The sequence below is a fragment of the Borostomias antarcticus genome (assembly GCF_949987555.1).
Source record: "Borostomias antarcticus genome assembly, chromosome: 14".
Classification (NCBI taxonomy): domain Eukaryota; kingdom Metazoa; phylum Chordata; class Actinopteri; order Stomiiformes; family Stomiidae; genus Borostomias; species Borostomias antarcticus.
In genome coordinates, this window is record NC_140247.1 from 5,173,319 (window position 1) to 5,188,789 (window position 15,471).

The following is a 15,471-nucleotide window of genomic DNA, read 5'->3' on the forward strand; positions in this document are numbered from 1 at the left end:
ATATGGCAGGTATATTGGTACTTACTTAGGTTCTGTATAGTTAACGCTTATAGTCATAATATATCATCTGTAACGTTATTTGGTGGGTGGTCGCCTGGTCGGTGCTGCTAGCTATGTTAGCTAGACTAAGGTTATATACACACTCCCATCTGCAACAAGCTACATAGCTAATGTTAGCTATAATTCCTCCTAAGATTACATATAATTCATCATAGCTGACATTACCACATAAATGTCAAGACACATATTTTGTAGATTAACGTGGCAGTGTATTTTCCTATTGCTTACGTTACCTAGCTAACGTTATAACGTTAATTAGCTATAAGCACACAAGGCAGCGCTGTCGGCACCAAAGGTTGATGCGACAGGAGGAGAATGGAGGCCGGGGAGGGAGATGGTTGACAGGAGGAGAATGGAGGCCGGGGAGGGAGATGGTTGACAGGAGGAGAATGGAGGCCGGGGAGGGAGATGGTTGACAGGAGGAGAATGGAGGCCGGGGAGGGAGATGGTTGGCTCCGCCGAATTCACCAGGACCAGTCGTGAGTCCGTGAAACCCAAAAGCCTCATATTATAATTGCAGAAGCTTTCGGGAGTGAAATGTTTGCTGCAGAGGCGGGCGCTAGCGGTGACAGACTCCTCTGTAACACCATGGCTCTTCAAAAATGCTAACCATTTGCTTCTCATTTCAGCTTTACTCGGGAGTTGAAAGAAGGAGACCTTATCATCCCATTCCTGCTGGCATCCAGGAAGGATGCATTTTCGTTTATTTTTATGCATAGGCATTGCTAACTAAGAAAAACTAGCTTATTCTAGACTGCTGGTTAAAACTAGCTAATTCTAGACTCAAGATTGAGCAGGAGAACCGAAGATTCAAATCCGTTCTAGCTTTATATAGTGTTAGGGCGGGGATATGCTAAGAACACCGCTCTACGTCATCAAGTACCGTTTTAAGCCCTCCCAGAAATCAAAACTGGTCAAAAACACAAAACTGGTCTAACTTCACAATTCAGTACTACACATGGTTCATCCCATTTTTACATGTTATCAGCAATGCATCACTAACACATAGAATGTGTTTTCAAGCAAATCTCTGATTTTGGTTAACTGGGACTTTAAAGAGCAGCAGCTTTGACAGCAACCCAAACTAGCTAATCCCATAGCCTGCTGTACCTGATATTGCTAGCTAGCCATGAACGAAGTGTAAGACAAACCCTGGGTGGCCGGGCCCGACTAGCGGCTAATCCCACAAACAGGCTTTGTTGTCTTTACCAGGGAACGACCTTCGCTCTGGGACGCCCAGCCAACCCAGGGATGCATCACATTACCTTGACCCCTAACCTACTCCTAGCCAGCTGTAAACCAGTCTGGGTGGGAACCGAAAGGATAACGAGTCTCTTACCTGGGGTAGCCTCCGTCTCGACTCGGCACCGTTTACTCCCATGCAGAGTCTCCTCTCCAGATCGCGACCAGCCCGGGCTTTCGTTCCGTATTTGCATTCACAACAGAGCCGGCCTTAACCATCTGGGGGCCCGTTTCAAGAGCAATTATAAGAAGAAAATAATGTATAAAATAAAAGACCCGTATTCAGTGACCATTGACCCATATTCACAACAGTGTGATTTATTTTAATCAGTGTGCAAATTACCTGTCAATATTCGGGGGGGTCCCCATCTCCCGTTTGTTGCGCAATACCAGTCGAAAATTTCTCAATAATGCAGTAGGCCTTTATTTCATGGATGCAAGCCAAGACAATCAGTCTATAGCAGGGGTGCCCAATACGTCGATCGCGATCGACCGGTCGATCGCAAAGGTAGTGTGGGTAGATCGCATGGCATTGAAAAAAAATAATAAACACCCCCCGCCCCCCAAAAAAAGTTAGCCTATCATCCATCCTCACTATGGCATTTGCCACTTGATTGACGTACAGGTATGCCAGTCTGAGATCTCATCTTTTCAAACACACGGTTCACCACGCATGCGCGCCAGTTGCAATTCTCCGGCGAGCTGATTAGCCTACCTAGTTAGCCTTCAAATTTTACTATTAAAAAGGGTATAAAAATGAGTGGGGAAGCTGGACCAAGTAAGAAACCAAAAACGTACAACTTTCATACAGAATGGGAGGAGGACTTTTTTTTCACGATGTCATATTCGAAGTGCGTTTGTCTAATCTGCAAATCTGCTATCGCCATTTCGAAGAAGGGAAATGTGGAGTGGCACTTTCGGACCGTTCACAGAACGTACGACACTGACTTCCCTCCAAAAAGCGAGCAGAGAAAGAGAAAGGTGAGGGAACTGAAATCACAGTTGTCCGGACAGCAGGCATTGTTCACGAAGGTGACTTCAAAAGCGAAGGCAGCCACCGAAGCATCGTTCAGGGTGAGTCACGCCATCATTAAGCACAAGAAGTCCTTCCAAGATGGAGAGATGATAAAAGAGGCATTCGTTGAAGCAGCTGACTCGTTGTTTCGGGACTTTAAAAACAAACAGGAAATATTAACTTCAATCAAAGCTCTCCAGCTATCAAGAAGTACAGTTACACGGCGCTGTGAAGTCATGGCCGAGGATTTGACACAGCAGCTTCAGAAGGACATTGCGGACTGCGATTGTTTCTCACTGCAATTGGACGAGTCTACAGACATAAGTGATACAGCTCAGTTGTGCATTTTCATTCGGATGGTGTTTACAGATATGACTGCAAAAGAGGAGCTGTTAACAATCCTGCCCCTGAAAGAACACACGCGGGGAGAGGACATTTTTCAGTCTTTCAAAAACTTCATCGAGAAGACCCAGCTCCCTCTGTGTAAATTGGTGTCAATCACCACCGACGGTGCGCCTGCAATGGTTGGCCGCTCGAATGGATTTATTGCCAAGTGCAGGGAGGACGATGCTTTCCCCGACTTCCTTAATTATCACTGCATAATACACCAACAAGCATTATGCGCAAAAATGCTTAACATGAAAGAAATAATGGATTTAGCAATGAAGATCGCCTGTTCTATTCGAGCCAGATCTCTTCAAAGACGACTGTTCCGTTCGCATCTGGAGAAGGCCGACTGCGACCATTCTGAGTTGTTGCTACACACTGATGTGAGATGGCTTAGTAGGGGGAAATTCCTGCAGAGGTTCCGAGAGCTCTGTCCGGAGATAAAAGAGTTTCTCCTTGTCACTAAACATGCAGAATACAACCAACTAAATGACGATCAGTGGCTGCTAGACTTGGCATTTTTAACCGATCTGACCAACATGTTGAATGATCTTAATTTAGAGCTGCAAGGAAAAGACAAAACCGTGGTCAATATGATTAGCTCAGTTAATGCTTTCAAACGAAAATTGCAACATGTGTCCTCAAAACTGCAGCGCCATGATTTGGCGAACTTCCAAAACCTTGCGTCAGAGTTGGAGATGCAAAAGAAGGCTTGTGCGCAACTTGACAGTGCGCGTTTCGCAGAGCAGATTGGGACAATTGTATCAGAGTTTGACAAACGCTTTCAAGACTTTGCTGTACTCGAGCCAGTCGCTACATTTATGTGCTACCCATTTCAGGAAGATGTTGAGGTTGATTCACTCGCATCAAAAATCGCAACGCTGTTTCACCTGAACCCGTCTGGAGTGGAGGACGAGATGTTGACACTACAAGCTGACATTCAGCTGAAGGCCAGGGCTCATGGACAGTTCTGGAACTTACTCACAGAGGAAAAGTACCCAAACATGAGGAAATGTGCTACCTTCTTGACTGCATTATTTGGCTCCACTTATTTATGTGAGTCAGCCTTTTCCCACATGAAGATTATTAAGTCCAAATACCGTTCCACCATGACTGATGATCATTTGGAGGCCTGCTTGAGGATGGCTACCAGCAGCTACTGCCCGGACTATGCAACCCTGGCTGATTCCATTCAGTGCAAGTCATCAGAGTAAGGTAGGCTAATGACCAAAAATGTTGTGTTGTATTGTGCCATACGGGTTCATGCAGGTATGCAAGGTATACCAACATAAGATATACTCAGTGTATATATATATATAAAAATATGTTTAGCATTTTTAATGTAGGTAGATCATTTGGACTTGGTCATTTTAAAAGTAGCTCCCAAGCTGAAAAGGTGTGGGCACCCCTGCCCTACGCTATGCGTTGGGTGATTCTTCGCCTCCATGTCATGCCTTAAAACGGTATAAAGCACACTTACTCGTTGATTACCCCTTACTTGGTGACAAGTTAAACTAATCACAGTTGATATCTTACAAGCACAGTGCCTTCTGCATTCTATCCTAGACATCCATGAGACTTCTGCCACTGAACTGTGGGATTCTGAACAGCTGTTCCACTGTGCAGGTAACGTATTATTTTGATTCAAGATTTGGCAATGATGGTGCTCCACATGGCAGGAATTTCAAGCCAATCTGGCAATTGAACAAAGAGGAATTACATCTGAGTCTGCTGTTTCATCCCAGACATGAATCAAAAAGATGTCAGGAGGCCAGCACTTGAGACAAAAAGAGGGAGAGAAATGTCTAACACTTTGGATCAAAACATGTTTTTGAGGGATTGTTATCCTTAAAGCGACAATAATCGATTTCCTACTGCTGCTATATGATATGACAGTAAGAGACTGTTTACAAACAAAAGGCCTAAAACATATAATATGTACGTTTAAGGCACTGGGACGGAGCAAAGTTATGGGCCGTAATTTGACAACACAGGCAGAAATGCTGGAATAACAAGACGTGGCAACTGGTAGGGGTGAGTCATTGAAGTAGGAAGCTATGGCTCAATGAAACAATCTGATATCAGGTGGTTTTAATTAGTTCTGACAATATGTTGGGGGGGGGGGATTGCAGCTTTAAGCCATGGCATTATGTACATGTAAACATAAAACAATGTACCTTTCACTAAAATGTCTTTGTAAAAAGTATCTCTGTACCTGTCACTAAATGTGTGCTCAGTCCTCTCTTAACTGCCAAAGTGGGCTTGATTAAGAAAATTGTTGTTTGAGTTTCTCATCTGAACTGCACAGAACATGCAATAAAAACAGCAGATGAAACAGAGAGAGATGAGACATATGAAACAGAGAGAGAGAGACAGAGAGAGAGCAGACACAATTAGACCTCCCTGACCTCTGGATCCAGACAGTGTTTATGCATGTCTCTGCTCTAAGGTTTGTAGTTCAGTAAAGTGCACAGAATGTAATACAACTCTTACTTGAACAGTATTAGGCTAGAAGACTTTGTGTGGGAAAGGGTATGGCAATCTAACAGCCTTGTCCTGGCAAAGATCTGGTCCTACTGAATGAATAATGGAGTCCAAAAGTGTTGAAGAGATCAGGCTTGATCAAACCTCATAGTTCCAAAGAGCACACAGCTAGATCCACGCTTTCCAGGGCATCACTTGGTCCAAAGTCATGCCATTGTACTGCACTGTCCGTCTCGATACCCAGTGCTGTGCAGTGGGAAGATATTGATGTGGTTGGGTAGTCGTGTAAAACTTGCAGATCTGGGTCCTACCAGCAGACAGTTGTCAGGCTGTTAGCAGCTCTGGACATGACGTCTCTGTAGGGGGTTGGAGTGGATCCTTAACTGTTATTTCCAAGCTGTCATATTGAGCTGAAGCCTCTGTTTTGTACAATATGTTCTTTTATAGCTGGTGTGAGGCTCAGAGGAACTGCATGATATATTTCATTACTTCCTCTTACTGACAGCTCTGAGACCCTAGAATTGTTTTGTACACATACTCCCCAGATGAACCAGACATCATTATTGGCATGTGGTAGGCCAATACTTCAGTGAACACAATAGTGTGCAAACATACGGAACCAACAGGTGGCAATATTGTCTCTTAGAAAAGCTTCCCTGGATGGACAGGTGACTTGGAGGTAGACCAGACATTGAAGCACAACAACTAATGAAAGCCTTCACAATAACAAACAAACAAACAAATGATCAAACTTAAGGGTGGGTGGTGGGGATGAGACAACTGTCACTACAGTGATCTTCCCCCCCTCTGAGGTGCACTAGTCATGGGTTCAGGAGAGGAGAAGAAACAGGAGAGAGGGAATTGGATAGAGAGAATATAGAGACCCAGATTTAGAGCCAGATCAGTGTCTAGACCAATCAGTTCACTGCTGAAAGACAGATTCAGGGCATGGGCTGGAATTTGACTTGTGAGCATATACATTTTTGTCCCTCTATTGTGTGGGCTGATAGAGTCACCAAAAGTATTTCTGATTCTAGGCCTTTTCTCTGTTCAGTATATATATGCTAATTCGTTTTTTTTCTATTTTCATAAAAAATCTGATCCTGCTCTCTCAATGAAGGTGGATACATTTTATTCTAGCTCTGTTTCTTACAGTCTATTGATTCTTGTATGAAATTATTAGGACTATAAATGGATTAAAGAACTCTCAGACACTATTATTTTCAAGAATATCTATTGGAGTCTATTTGAACCCAGGAGTCATTTGATCAACCGCTCTCAGTGACCCATCAACCAAGCAGGAAGTGGAATTCCGGTTCGTGTTCATTGGTGAGGAGCGGTAAGTCAACGTCAGACGTGTTTGGGTTCTTCTAGAGAGATATAGAGAGTATTAGAGAGGAAGAGAAAGTGAAAGAGGAAGAGAGCAAGAACAAGAGACATGCAGGATTGTGAGATCTAAAGAGAGAGTGTGTGTGTGTGTGTGTGTGTGTGTGTGTGTGTGTGTGTGTGTGTGTGTGTGTGTGAGTGAGACAAAAAGATAGATCGACTGTGAGGCTGTAGTGTTTTAGCAGCGTGACAACATTCCTTCTCTCTGATAAACCTCAGAAGACCAGTATGGCATGAGGTCAAGGTCAATTCTATAATAAGATGGTCTGTTAGACATCACCAGCAGGTTTATGGGCGGGGTAGAGCTGGTGTCACTTTGTGATGTGCCATATGACAACCAGCTACCTGACAACATTTCCATCGGGGCGGCCTGATAAGGGGTGCTCTGGAGATAAGGCGTCCGCCAGGAGCACAGGTCATTTACATTTACATATATAAATATGTCTGTGTAATGTTGCAATGTTAGGGGGCCTCTTACTCGAGGTATGAACAGCAGCATACACAGCATACAATGGAGTCTAGTTTCCTGCTTGGAATAGAAGATTTTGTTAGAACAAATTATTACTCATTACAAATAATGATTGTACTGTATGTGCATGATAATACTGGAACAAAGTGACACCCACGGCATCATGATTCAAAGCCAACTCAATCAGTCGTGAACCTCCCTGTATGCCTGTGATATTAACTGCAGAATTAGATCTGATACCATCCCAGATCCTCAGGACAGAACCAAACAGAAATATGTTCAGCGTTAAGATTATTGAAGCAGTAATCGCATCATTCATCGAGAACAGCTTGTGATGAGTCGTCCTGGCCATGACTGAAAAGCCCAAATCGTTCTGGAACTCTGGGAAGGGTTCCCATGTGGAAGGTCAGTGGTTTGATCCTCACCACACCTGTCTGTTACACATACAGCACTTGTTACAAGTCTGTAGTCTGTAGATTATAGTCTTCAAAGTGTTGTCAGGCAATTCATGATAAGATTGGCTTGTTAAAATTAGAGTTTAAGTATAGATCATGCTAGATTCAGCCTACATTGTGCTGTGGTGCGAGTGTTTGTCATGCTCAGTGTGAACAGTGCCTAGAGGTGCCTCTAGTCTACACCATGATTTGCTGTAGCAACAAAACCCCTCTGCATGTGATAAATTCACTTGAGCCTCATACTGTAATGTGTGTGTGTGTGTGCGTGCGTGCGTGCGTGTGTGTGCATGGTAGTGTGTGCGTGTGTCTCGCTGGCTAAACCAGGCAGCTGTGAGAGAAACCATGTTACTTACACTGTAGCAATCAGCGCGGACTTCATTAAAATGTAAATTGCAGTCAAGTCCCTTGTGAGTCTTTACAGGGTTTCAAAAATAACCAAACAAGGACCTGATAGGGACACATGATCAGATCTGCTGAGTTCTCTCTCTCTCTCTCTCTCTGCAACGCCTGCAAGTCGAGGGCCACTCGACTTTGAGAGAAACGGAACACTTGGGACTACAGCATGGCCCTGCTGTCACGTCCCGCCCGCTCTTCAGCGTGTTTGTTTTTCAAGAGCAGAACAAAGTTAACTAGACAGTCGGTCCCCGTTCAGAACGTGTCCCAGCTTCGGTCTGTTGTTTGCCTATTCCGCGCATCACAGTGTTTGTCACAGACTCAAATTTGACGTCGCTACAGGGCCACGGAGTGGCTGTTTGTTTTGTTGACGTCTGCCCGACGTGGGAGGGTCAGAGTGGCAGCGATCAGTCTGGGGACCCGGTGGCAAATAAACCTGCAATTAAAGCCAATTTGCATTGATGGCCCATCTGATGTGACAGTCAGATCATATCAAGGAGGGTTTGGGGGATGACTGACCAGCAGCCACTCACTGCATAGCACAGCCCCCAATCCACTATTTGTCACATAACCAGGAACAGAAATCCCCCCAAACAAATGTCTCTCAGAGTGAGTGACTGATGTAGCGTTTATGCCCCGCAATCAGAATACTCTGTCTTGTTTTGATGTAATTAGTAAACCATTTGCCTTTGAAGATAAGACTTCTTCTTTGACGACCCAGGAATAATTTTAGAATGCCTCTATGGACATACAGAGACTTGTTGAATGGAATAAGTGGGTGCAGGGTCTGGGTAAGAAGGGTGCAGGGTCTGGGGGCAGGCGCAGGGGCTAAGCACAGATGCAGGGGCTGTGCTCTGATATCACACTGTGCCATGAGCTGTCCTGCTCACGAAACCTTGTTTGACGACCCCTCTTAGCCTTCCCTATAGAGTGGTAAGGTGATGTCGTAATTTTGTTAGTTACCATTGGCACCATTTGGTTCTGGGTTCTAAATCCCTATGGGAAAAATGAATGGGATTTGCGAAAAATTCTGAAAATAAGTTATGTGTTTAACAGAGACTCCCGGACTAGAGTACGTTTTGTTATAAAAGTTAAAACACATAATTGAAGATAAGTTTTGTGAATTTATAAGTCCTTGGTTCTGAGGTCAATGTAGTTGAGATATGCTAACCATTATTGACACTGAACTACAGCAATCAAATGGCTGCCATGTTTTTCATAACCTGAGCTACTGTAACTCTAGAGGACGTGAGATTACCCAAACCGAATAAACACCACACATATAAACACAAAACTGCCTTACTAGCTCAATCTTGTAACTACAGTAAGATATCTGCTGAAACAAGTACGTTTTCCATTGACATAATTAGCTACGATTGTTTTAACGTTTACAACAAAACATACTCTAGTCTAGTCTGGGAGTCTCTGTCCCATATAGTCCTACCTTATTTTCGGCATTTTTCACAAATCTCATTCACTTTTCTCATAGAGATTTAGAACTCTACAGACAGACGACGACAAACGACAGAGACGCTAACTTTTCAGCCTACAAAATGACATCAGACCTCAGCACTATATTCAAATTGTGATGGTCATCAGTGTTCCCCTTCGGGCATCGTTTCAGGAGCGTTACATATCCAATTGTTCCCTGTAATGAAGCCTCCTCTGGTTATCCTTGTTTTCTCATGTCCTGACTCAAACACCTCATTGAACAGCTTATTAATGGCTGGTCAATACGTCCTTCAGATGCTTTTCTTTTTTTTTATTCTCTGAGTCTGACACTGTCACAATGTCAGCCATCATCCCTCTCTCTCTGTCTTTCTCTCTCTCTCTCTCTCTATCTATCTATCTATCTATCTATCGCTCTCTCTCTCTCTCTCTATCTATCTCTCAAATTCAAATAAGCTTTATTGGCATGGCAGATGAAAAATCTATGTTGCCAAAGCAGTACAGAAAATTATTAACATTGACAAATAAGAAGAAATGAACATACAATGATATACAAATATCAATATACAAATCAAAGCCATCTAACAAAAATTCAATTCATAATATACTGTAATACCATGAGGAGCTGGTAATATTTTTTACAGACGTAGTCACTCAGATACATTTGCTACAGAACTTGTTTCCCTTAATGTATGACAACAGATCAGGGAGATGAATAAACTCAGGATACATATTTATTTTATGAAATAAAATCTCTTTCAAAACTTTATTTTCCACAGTATAGTTAGAAGTGAGATTCTGTCTCAACAATTCCCTGATGACAAAGTGAACGAGCTACTCCCTCACTCTCTCTCTCCTCTCCCTCTCTCTATGTCTTTGTATTCATGGTGTGATTATGTTGTCATGTACTGTGCTGCACCTACTGCGAAGCCTGTCAGTCACTCACTCACTAAGTGCATGATTATCACCAGAATAGTCGAGATACGGTGCTCTCCACCAGCCTGATCTCAGATCTCAAGCCTCAGAACTGACAGGTATGTGGGGCGCGACTCCACTATTACTATGTAGATGAAACCACAGCTGTCGCTCTGCTCTCTCAAAGCCTGAGATCCTTATTAAACATGGTTGCGCAAAAAATACTGGCGCTATCATCAAAGGCTAACACAATAGACATTTTGGAATTTTTGTGCCGAGGTGTGTTGTGGAGTTGTTCATGGGAGTGTTGGGAGACAAAGCTCATCCGTTCTTGTTATGACAATTTTTCACAGAGGATTGTGGGAAAATAAATTAATTAAACAAAACATTCCTAAGAATGTTTGCATAGGGCACCGTAACCACTGTTGTTAGTTGTTTCCAAAAATATAAACCTAAGCTTATGGTATGCAAAAGAGCTCAAAACTCAACTAAAGTTCACAGTTTGATTTGTCACATGCAGCATAATACAATGAACATTGAAATGTTTTCTGCTAGCTCCTAATGTGCACAATAAGCAAGTAGTTTATATATATCCGGTATATATAACCTATGTCTCAAATCTCAAGTCGAGACACCCTTTTGTGCCTGCCGCACGGGATATCCTGCAGCAAAGCAGAGCTTTTAACATCAGCGAGGCAGGATGAGCATACCTGGCGTGCGGAGTGGGAGGCAAACACCTCCAGACTCCATGATTTTATCCCGGCCGCCAGGATAGACTTACTCAAACCGGCGTGGGTGAGGCTTAATCGCCTCCGGACCGGCGTCGGACGCTTCCGCTCATCGACGCACAGATGGGGCTTGGTATCCTGTGCGGCGTGCGAGTGTGGCGCCGTAGAACAAACCACAGACCACGTCCAGGACTGTCCGATATATCAGACACCCAATGGAATGTATGGTCTGACAGTTGTGGATGACGAAACGTTGACATAGCTCCTGGAGGTGTGCCCAGATATATAGCCCGGGTGACCCCTCACCCAGGCTCGGGGTGGTAAAAGGATAGCCCCTTGGCCCCAAGCCTGGGGGGGAGAGAACTGATGAGAACTGAGAACTGATGAGTTTCTCAGAGAAGCGTTGTTTGGCTTCCTGGACCTCCTTGCTAAATCCATACTTGGATCTGTTAACTCTTTAAACCGGTCCTTGTCCCTACTCTTCCATACTTCCTCTTTTTCCCACCTTCCCAACTAGCTTGGCTCAAAAACAAACAAACATAATAGCTACTGTTTGGGAGAGATGGGCAAGTAGACCAAGTTACAACTACTGTAATTAGGGCAAGTAGACCAAGTTAAAACTAATTAGGTTCTACAAAAAGTCCTCTGTGTGTGAAAGGATTGTAAAGCGCTTTGGATAAAAGCGCTATATACTGTAAGTGCAGTCCATTTACCATGTTATGAGTGTCTGTTTTTATATGAGTGTGTGTGTGTGTGTGTGTGTGTGTGTGTGTGTACGCGTGCGTGCGCTATGGGGTGTGATTAGTGCCAGCACACCATACTGAAACGCTTGACTTGCGTCTACTTAAGAAGACGCGATGACATCAAACGTCTAAACGCACGTGTATAATTTCCATTGACAAACAATGGAGAGACAGACGTCTCATAGCTGTAACGTACCTGTAATGCAGACGCTGTGCACATGTTGTTTACACGTATTGCGCATCGTGTGCGTGACGGCAACACTACAGGTTAGATGCGCCTCACATATGCGACACCAACACTACACATGACAGTTTGGTAAAATCATAGATGTACGTACGTACGTACGTCTTGTAATGTGTGCAGAAATTGCATAGCGACGTGTCAAACGTGCCAGTGCCTTGCTAGCGCAGCAGACGTGTTAGCGGCCGCACGTGTAAGGTCAGTTGCCTTTAAATCATAGCTGGTTCTAATCTCGTCCTTGCCCATTGGTAATGCATTCTCAATAAATGGAATTCGCACATGTTAAGCAACTTGTTTTTAATAAAGCCTAATATCTGAATGACTCTTTCTTCGCAATTTAAAACAAATGTTCAGATACACGTGTTTCTTGTCAATAGAGGGCGCTGCAGCACCGTCAGCACCAGTTCGAACAGCCACAACCTATTTGAAAATGTAGCGATAGTGGAGATAAAACGACACATATCTAGGAAAAGTTATGCAAGGAGGGTCCTGGAATTTGATTGAGTGCAAATAAATATTCTTAATTTTTATTCAATATGGACAAATGAGCCCCGCTCGCAGCTTCTAGTGCCCGCTGACTTAACACGAGCGTGCAAACGTTACATGCATGTGCGCAAAAGTGGCACGGCACCTTTTACACGTCACCCTCTGAGAATGCGAGTATGGAACGCCAAATGGGTCATAATTCGCCTTGATTTTTCGCCGTCACCAGGCGTGTTTTCGTTGAAAAACAGCGTATTGGACGGCGCAAATCCTCGCAATGCGCCGTTTAATAAGCGCCTGGCGCCGCCAGGCGTCGGTTATGGTTAAATACGCCTGGCGCCGTCAGGCGTTTATTAAACGCCGCCAGGCGTCTCATAAGCAAATTTTTGAAAGGTACCGCCCACTGGCCTCTACGGTGACTCAGGTAGTACAATTGTCCGAATGAGGGTCCACTTCAGAACACGGTAAGTGCACTAGGCTACTTTTAATAACATATTACAGTGTTATCTAGCTATTATATTACACCAGCTTTGAACTATTTTACTCATTAAGTACCGAAAGCATTTAATAAAAAAAAGATAAAATAATTTATAGAAAATAGATTCAATAAAAGCATTTAGCAAAGACAGCTTTGATTGCCAGCTAGCTAGCTACAGATTTAGAACACTAGTCAGCTAATGATGGCTACAGACAGTAGGCCTATATCTAATACAATGTTTGCCTAAACTTAACCTACCGGCAGATTGCCATTAGCTAGCAATAGTCTACATTTAACAATTACAAACATATTGAAGTTAAGTTACAGTTGGTGCTTCTGTGTCTCTTGGTAGTTTGCAATTAATCATCACCACCTCATTATTTGCAGAGACTTCAGAAAGCAAAACATACAATGCAATATATTGTCTCAGTCTAAAAATACGCTGTGATGCCTATTATGAGGGAAAGGGAGGAAGTTAGAGCGTTGAAGGGGGTTGTTTATCAGATGTTGTGGTATTTTGTTTATTGGTTGTTTTTTATTGGGTGTTGCAGCTGGCAGGTGAAGGCCTATGGCCAGAGAAAACCCTCCACCTACATTGGGGTCTTTGACATCAACCGCTGGTACCACGCCCAGATGCCTGGCTCTCAGGTATTTGAAACGGACGGACCAGTTCTATCTCCTGTATATAACTGCTCTGCTACTCTACAGGGCTAGTAGTGAAGGCCAGCGTTGTTTGACTGATTAATAGACTTTATTGGAGAATAAAAAACATGTACAGCCAGTGCATAATAGCAGTACACAAATTAAAGTAAACTGTCAAGGATGTCTGAAGACAGTCTCAGATTTATCCTTAGATGTATCCATTGTGGTGTGTGTGTGTGTGTGTGTGTGTGTTTCTTGTATGTTCCAGAGCGGGAGATTTATTCCAGAGCGGGTGAGTCCCTGGACGGCGTGGTGGAGATGATGGCCCCCTGACTGCACCCTGAGCAGAGGACTGGCCTACACCTGCCCTGCACACCTGAACAGTTATACTGCCCCACCACATACAACTTTGTGCACACTCTCACACACACATGTGCACATATATGCCCCTCCACACACATAAATGGTCCAAAGCCCTGCTGCAAGGCTACTGACTAGGTCCAGAACGTCCTGTCACATTACTCTAATCCTGGACTCCTTACACTGGCTCCCCATCAGTTTTAGGACCCAGTTTAAGGTACTTGTCATCACTTTTAGAGCTCTGCATGGTCAAACACTATAAACCCATCTTTTTCAACAAAAAAAATGTAACGACTGCAGTGCTGTTGCATAAAAGCAATAACACATTTGAGGGCTTCTGACCGCAGCACTGCCGTGCCAATAACCACACACTCCCTCTCGTGTGTTATTTCTTACGTAAACTATTGACGGTGAGGCTGCACACAAACCACCGACACACCGCCAACCAGTCACTGTCACTAAAATGAGCTCTGTATGTGTTGTGTGTGTGTGTATGCCTCTAGATCAGGCAGGGTGTAGTGACCCTGCGCTGTGTCCTGGAGTGGGCCTGGGACAAGGTGGTCCACATCAAGGAAGAGCTATATTTTATGTTATGTTTTATGCTATATTTTAGAAAAATTATTCACTCTGTTTTTTTATAATATGTTACTTAGTACTTTGTGTACTAGCAGTAATTCCATAAATACAGCTGTTGATCTGAGACTGATTTCTTGTAACATCTTAATGGTTTAATTTACTACGATATGATAGAGTCAAGAGATCTGGTGGGTGCTAATGGCCAGATTGGACCAGAGACATCGCCAGCCTGGAGGAAAGAGATAACCTTATCCAGTCCGCCACCAAGTTCTACCTGGAGGGAGATTGCAGGAGGACCTTTTCTGATTAAATCCCCCAAAATTGTTCAAATCTTTGACACTGCTTTATTAAGATTAATTGATAAAATAAACCTCACCTCAACTTGAACACACAAACCTTGTTAGTAGTATTTTTTTAAGCATTACATAGCTCAGTTCATCATAACTTGTGGTCAGGTACATTACACATAACCTACGCCTCAGCTTTAACATGTTTACACACTAATAGAGCCCTGCCCAGGAGGAGGAAGGCTGGAAGGTAAAAGAAGAGTAGAAAAGGCAAACTGTGTTGTGCCAAAGAGAGGAGATTGTAAGATGCCACTCTCCATGTACTCTCTCCACAGTTCATACGAGGTGTGGATAGGCAGTCTCAGTGTTATAATACAGGTGTTGGCCTCTGGGAAGATGCGCTTTAGCTCCGCCCCCTGAACATGCAGGAACTCCAGGTGTGGTTCCACTGGGAAGCACAGACGCGGTACTGCTGAAGCCCCCGATGCGAAGACTAACACTGTAACAGTGTTAGAGGATATGATTCCTTTTCTGAAATCACAGACAAAAATATGCTTACTAAAGACAATATAGAGGACCATTACTTGAAATGCCCATGGAGAGTATTGCTCACAAAAGGAGCTGTAAAAGTACTGCTGACATTTAAGAACATGCTATAGATCAGTAATGGAATGACCT

At 43.6% G+C, this 15,471-nt stretch overlaps 1 long non-coding RNA gene across 1 annotated transcript; it reads left to right on the forward strand.

The window, feature by feature from the left end:
* The first annotated feature begins 12,892 nt into the window (after positions 1-12,892).
* On the forward strand, positions 12,893-14,888 carry LOC311317684. Its single transcript, XR_014630762.1, has 4 exons — positions 12,893-12,914; positions 13,480-13,576; positions 13,839-13,953; positions 14,434-14,888. It is a non-coding gene; the product is annotated as an uncharacterized lncRNA (long non-coding RNA).
* The last annotated feature ends 583 nt before the right edge of the window (positions 14,889-15,471 follow it).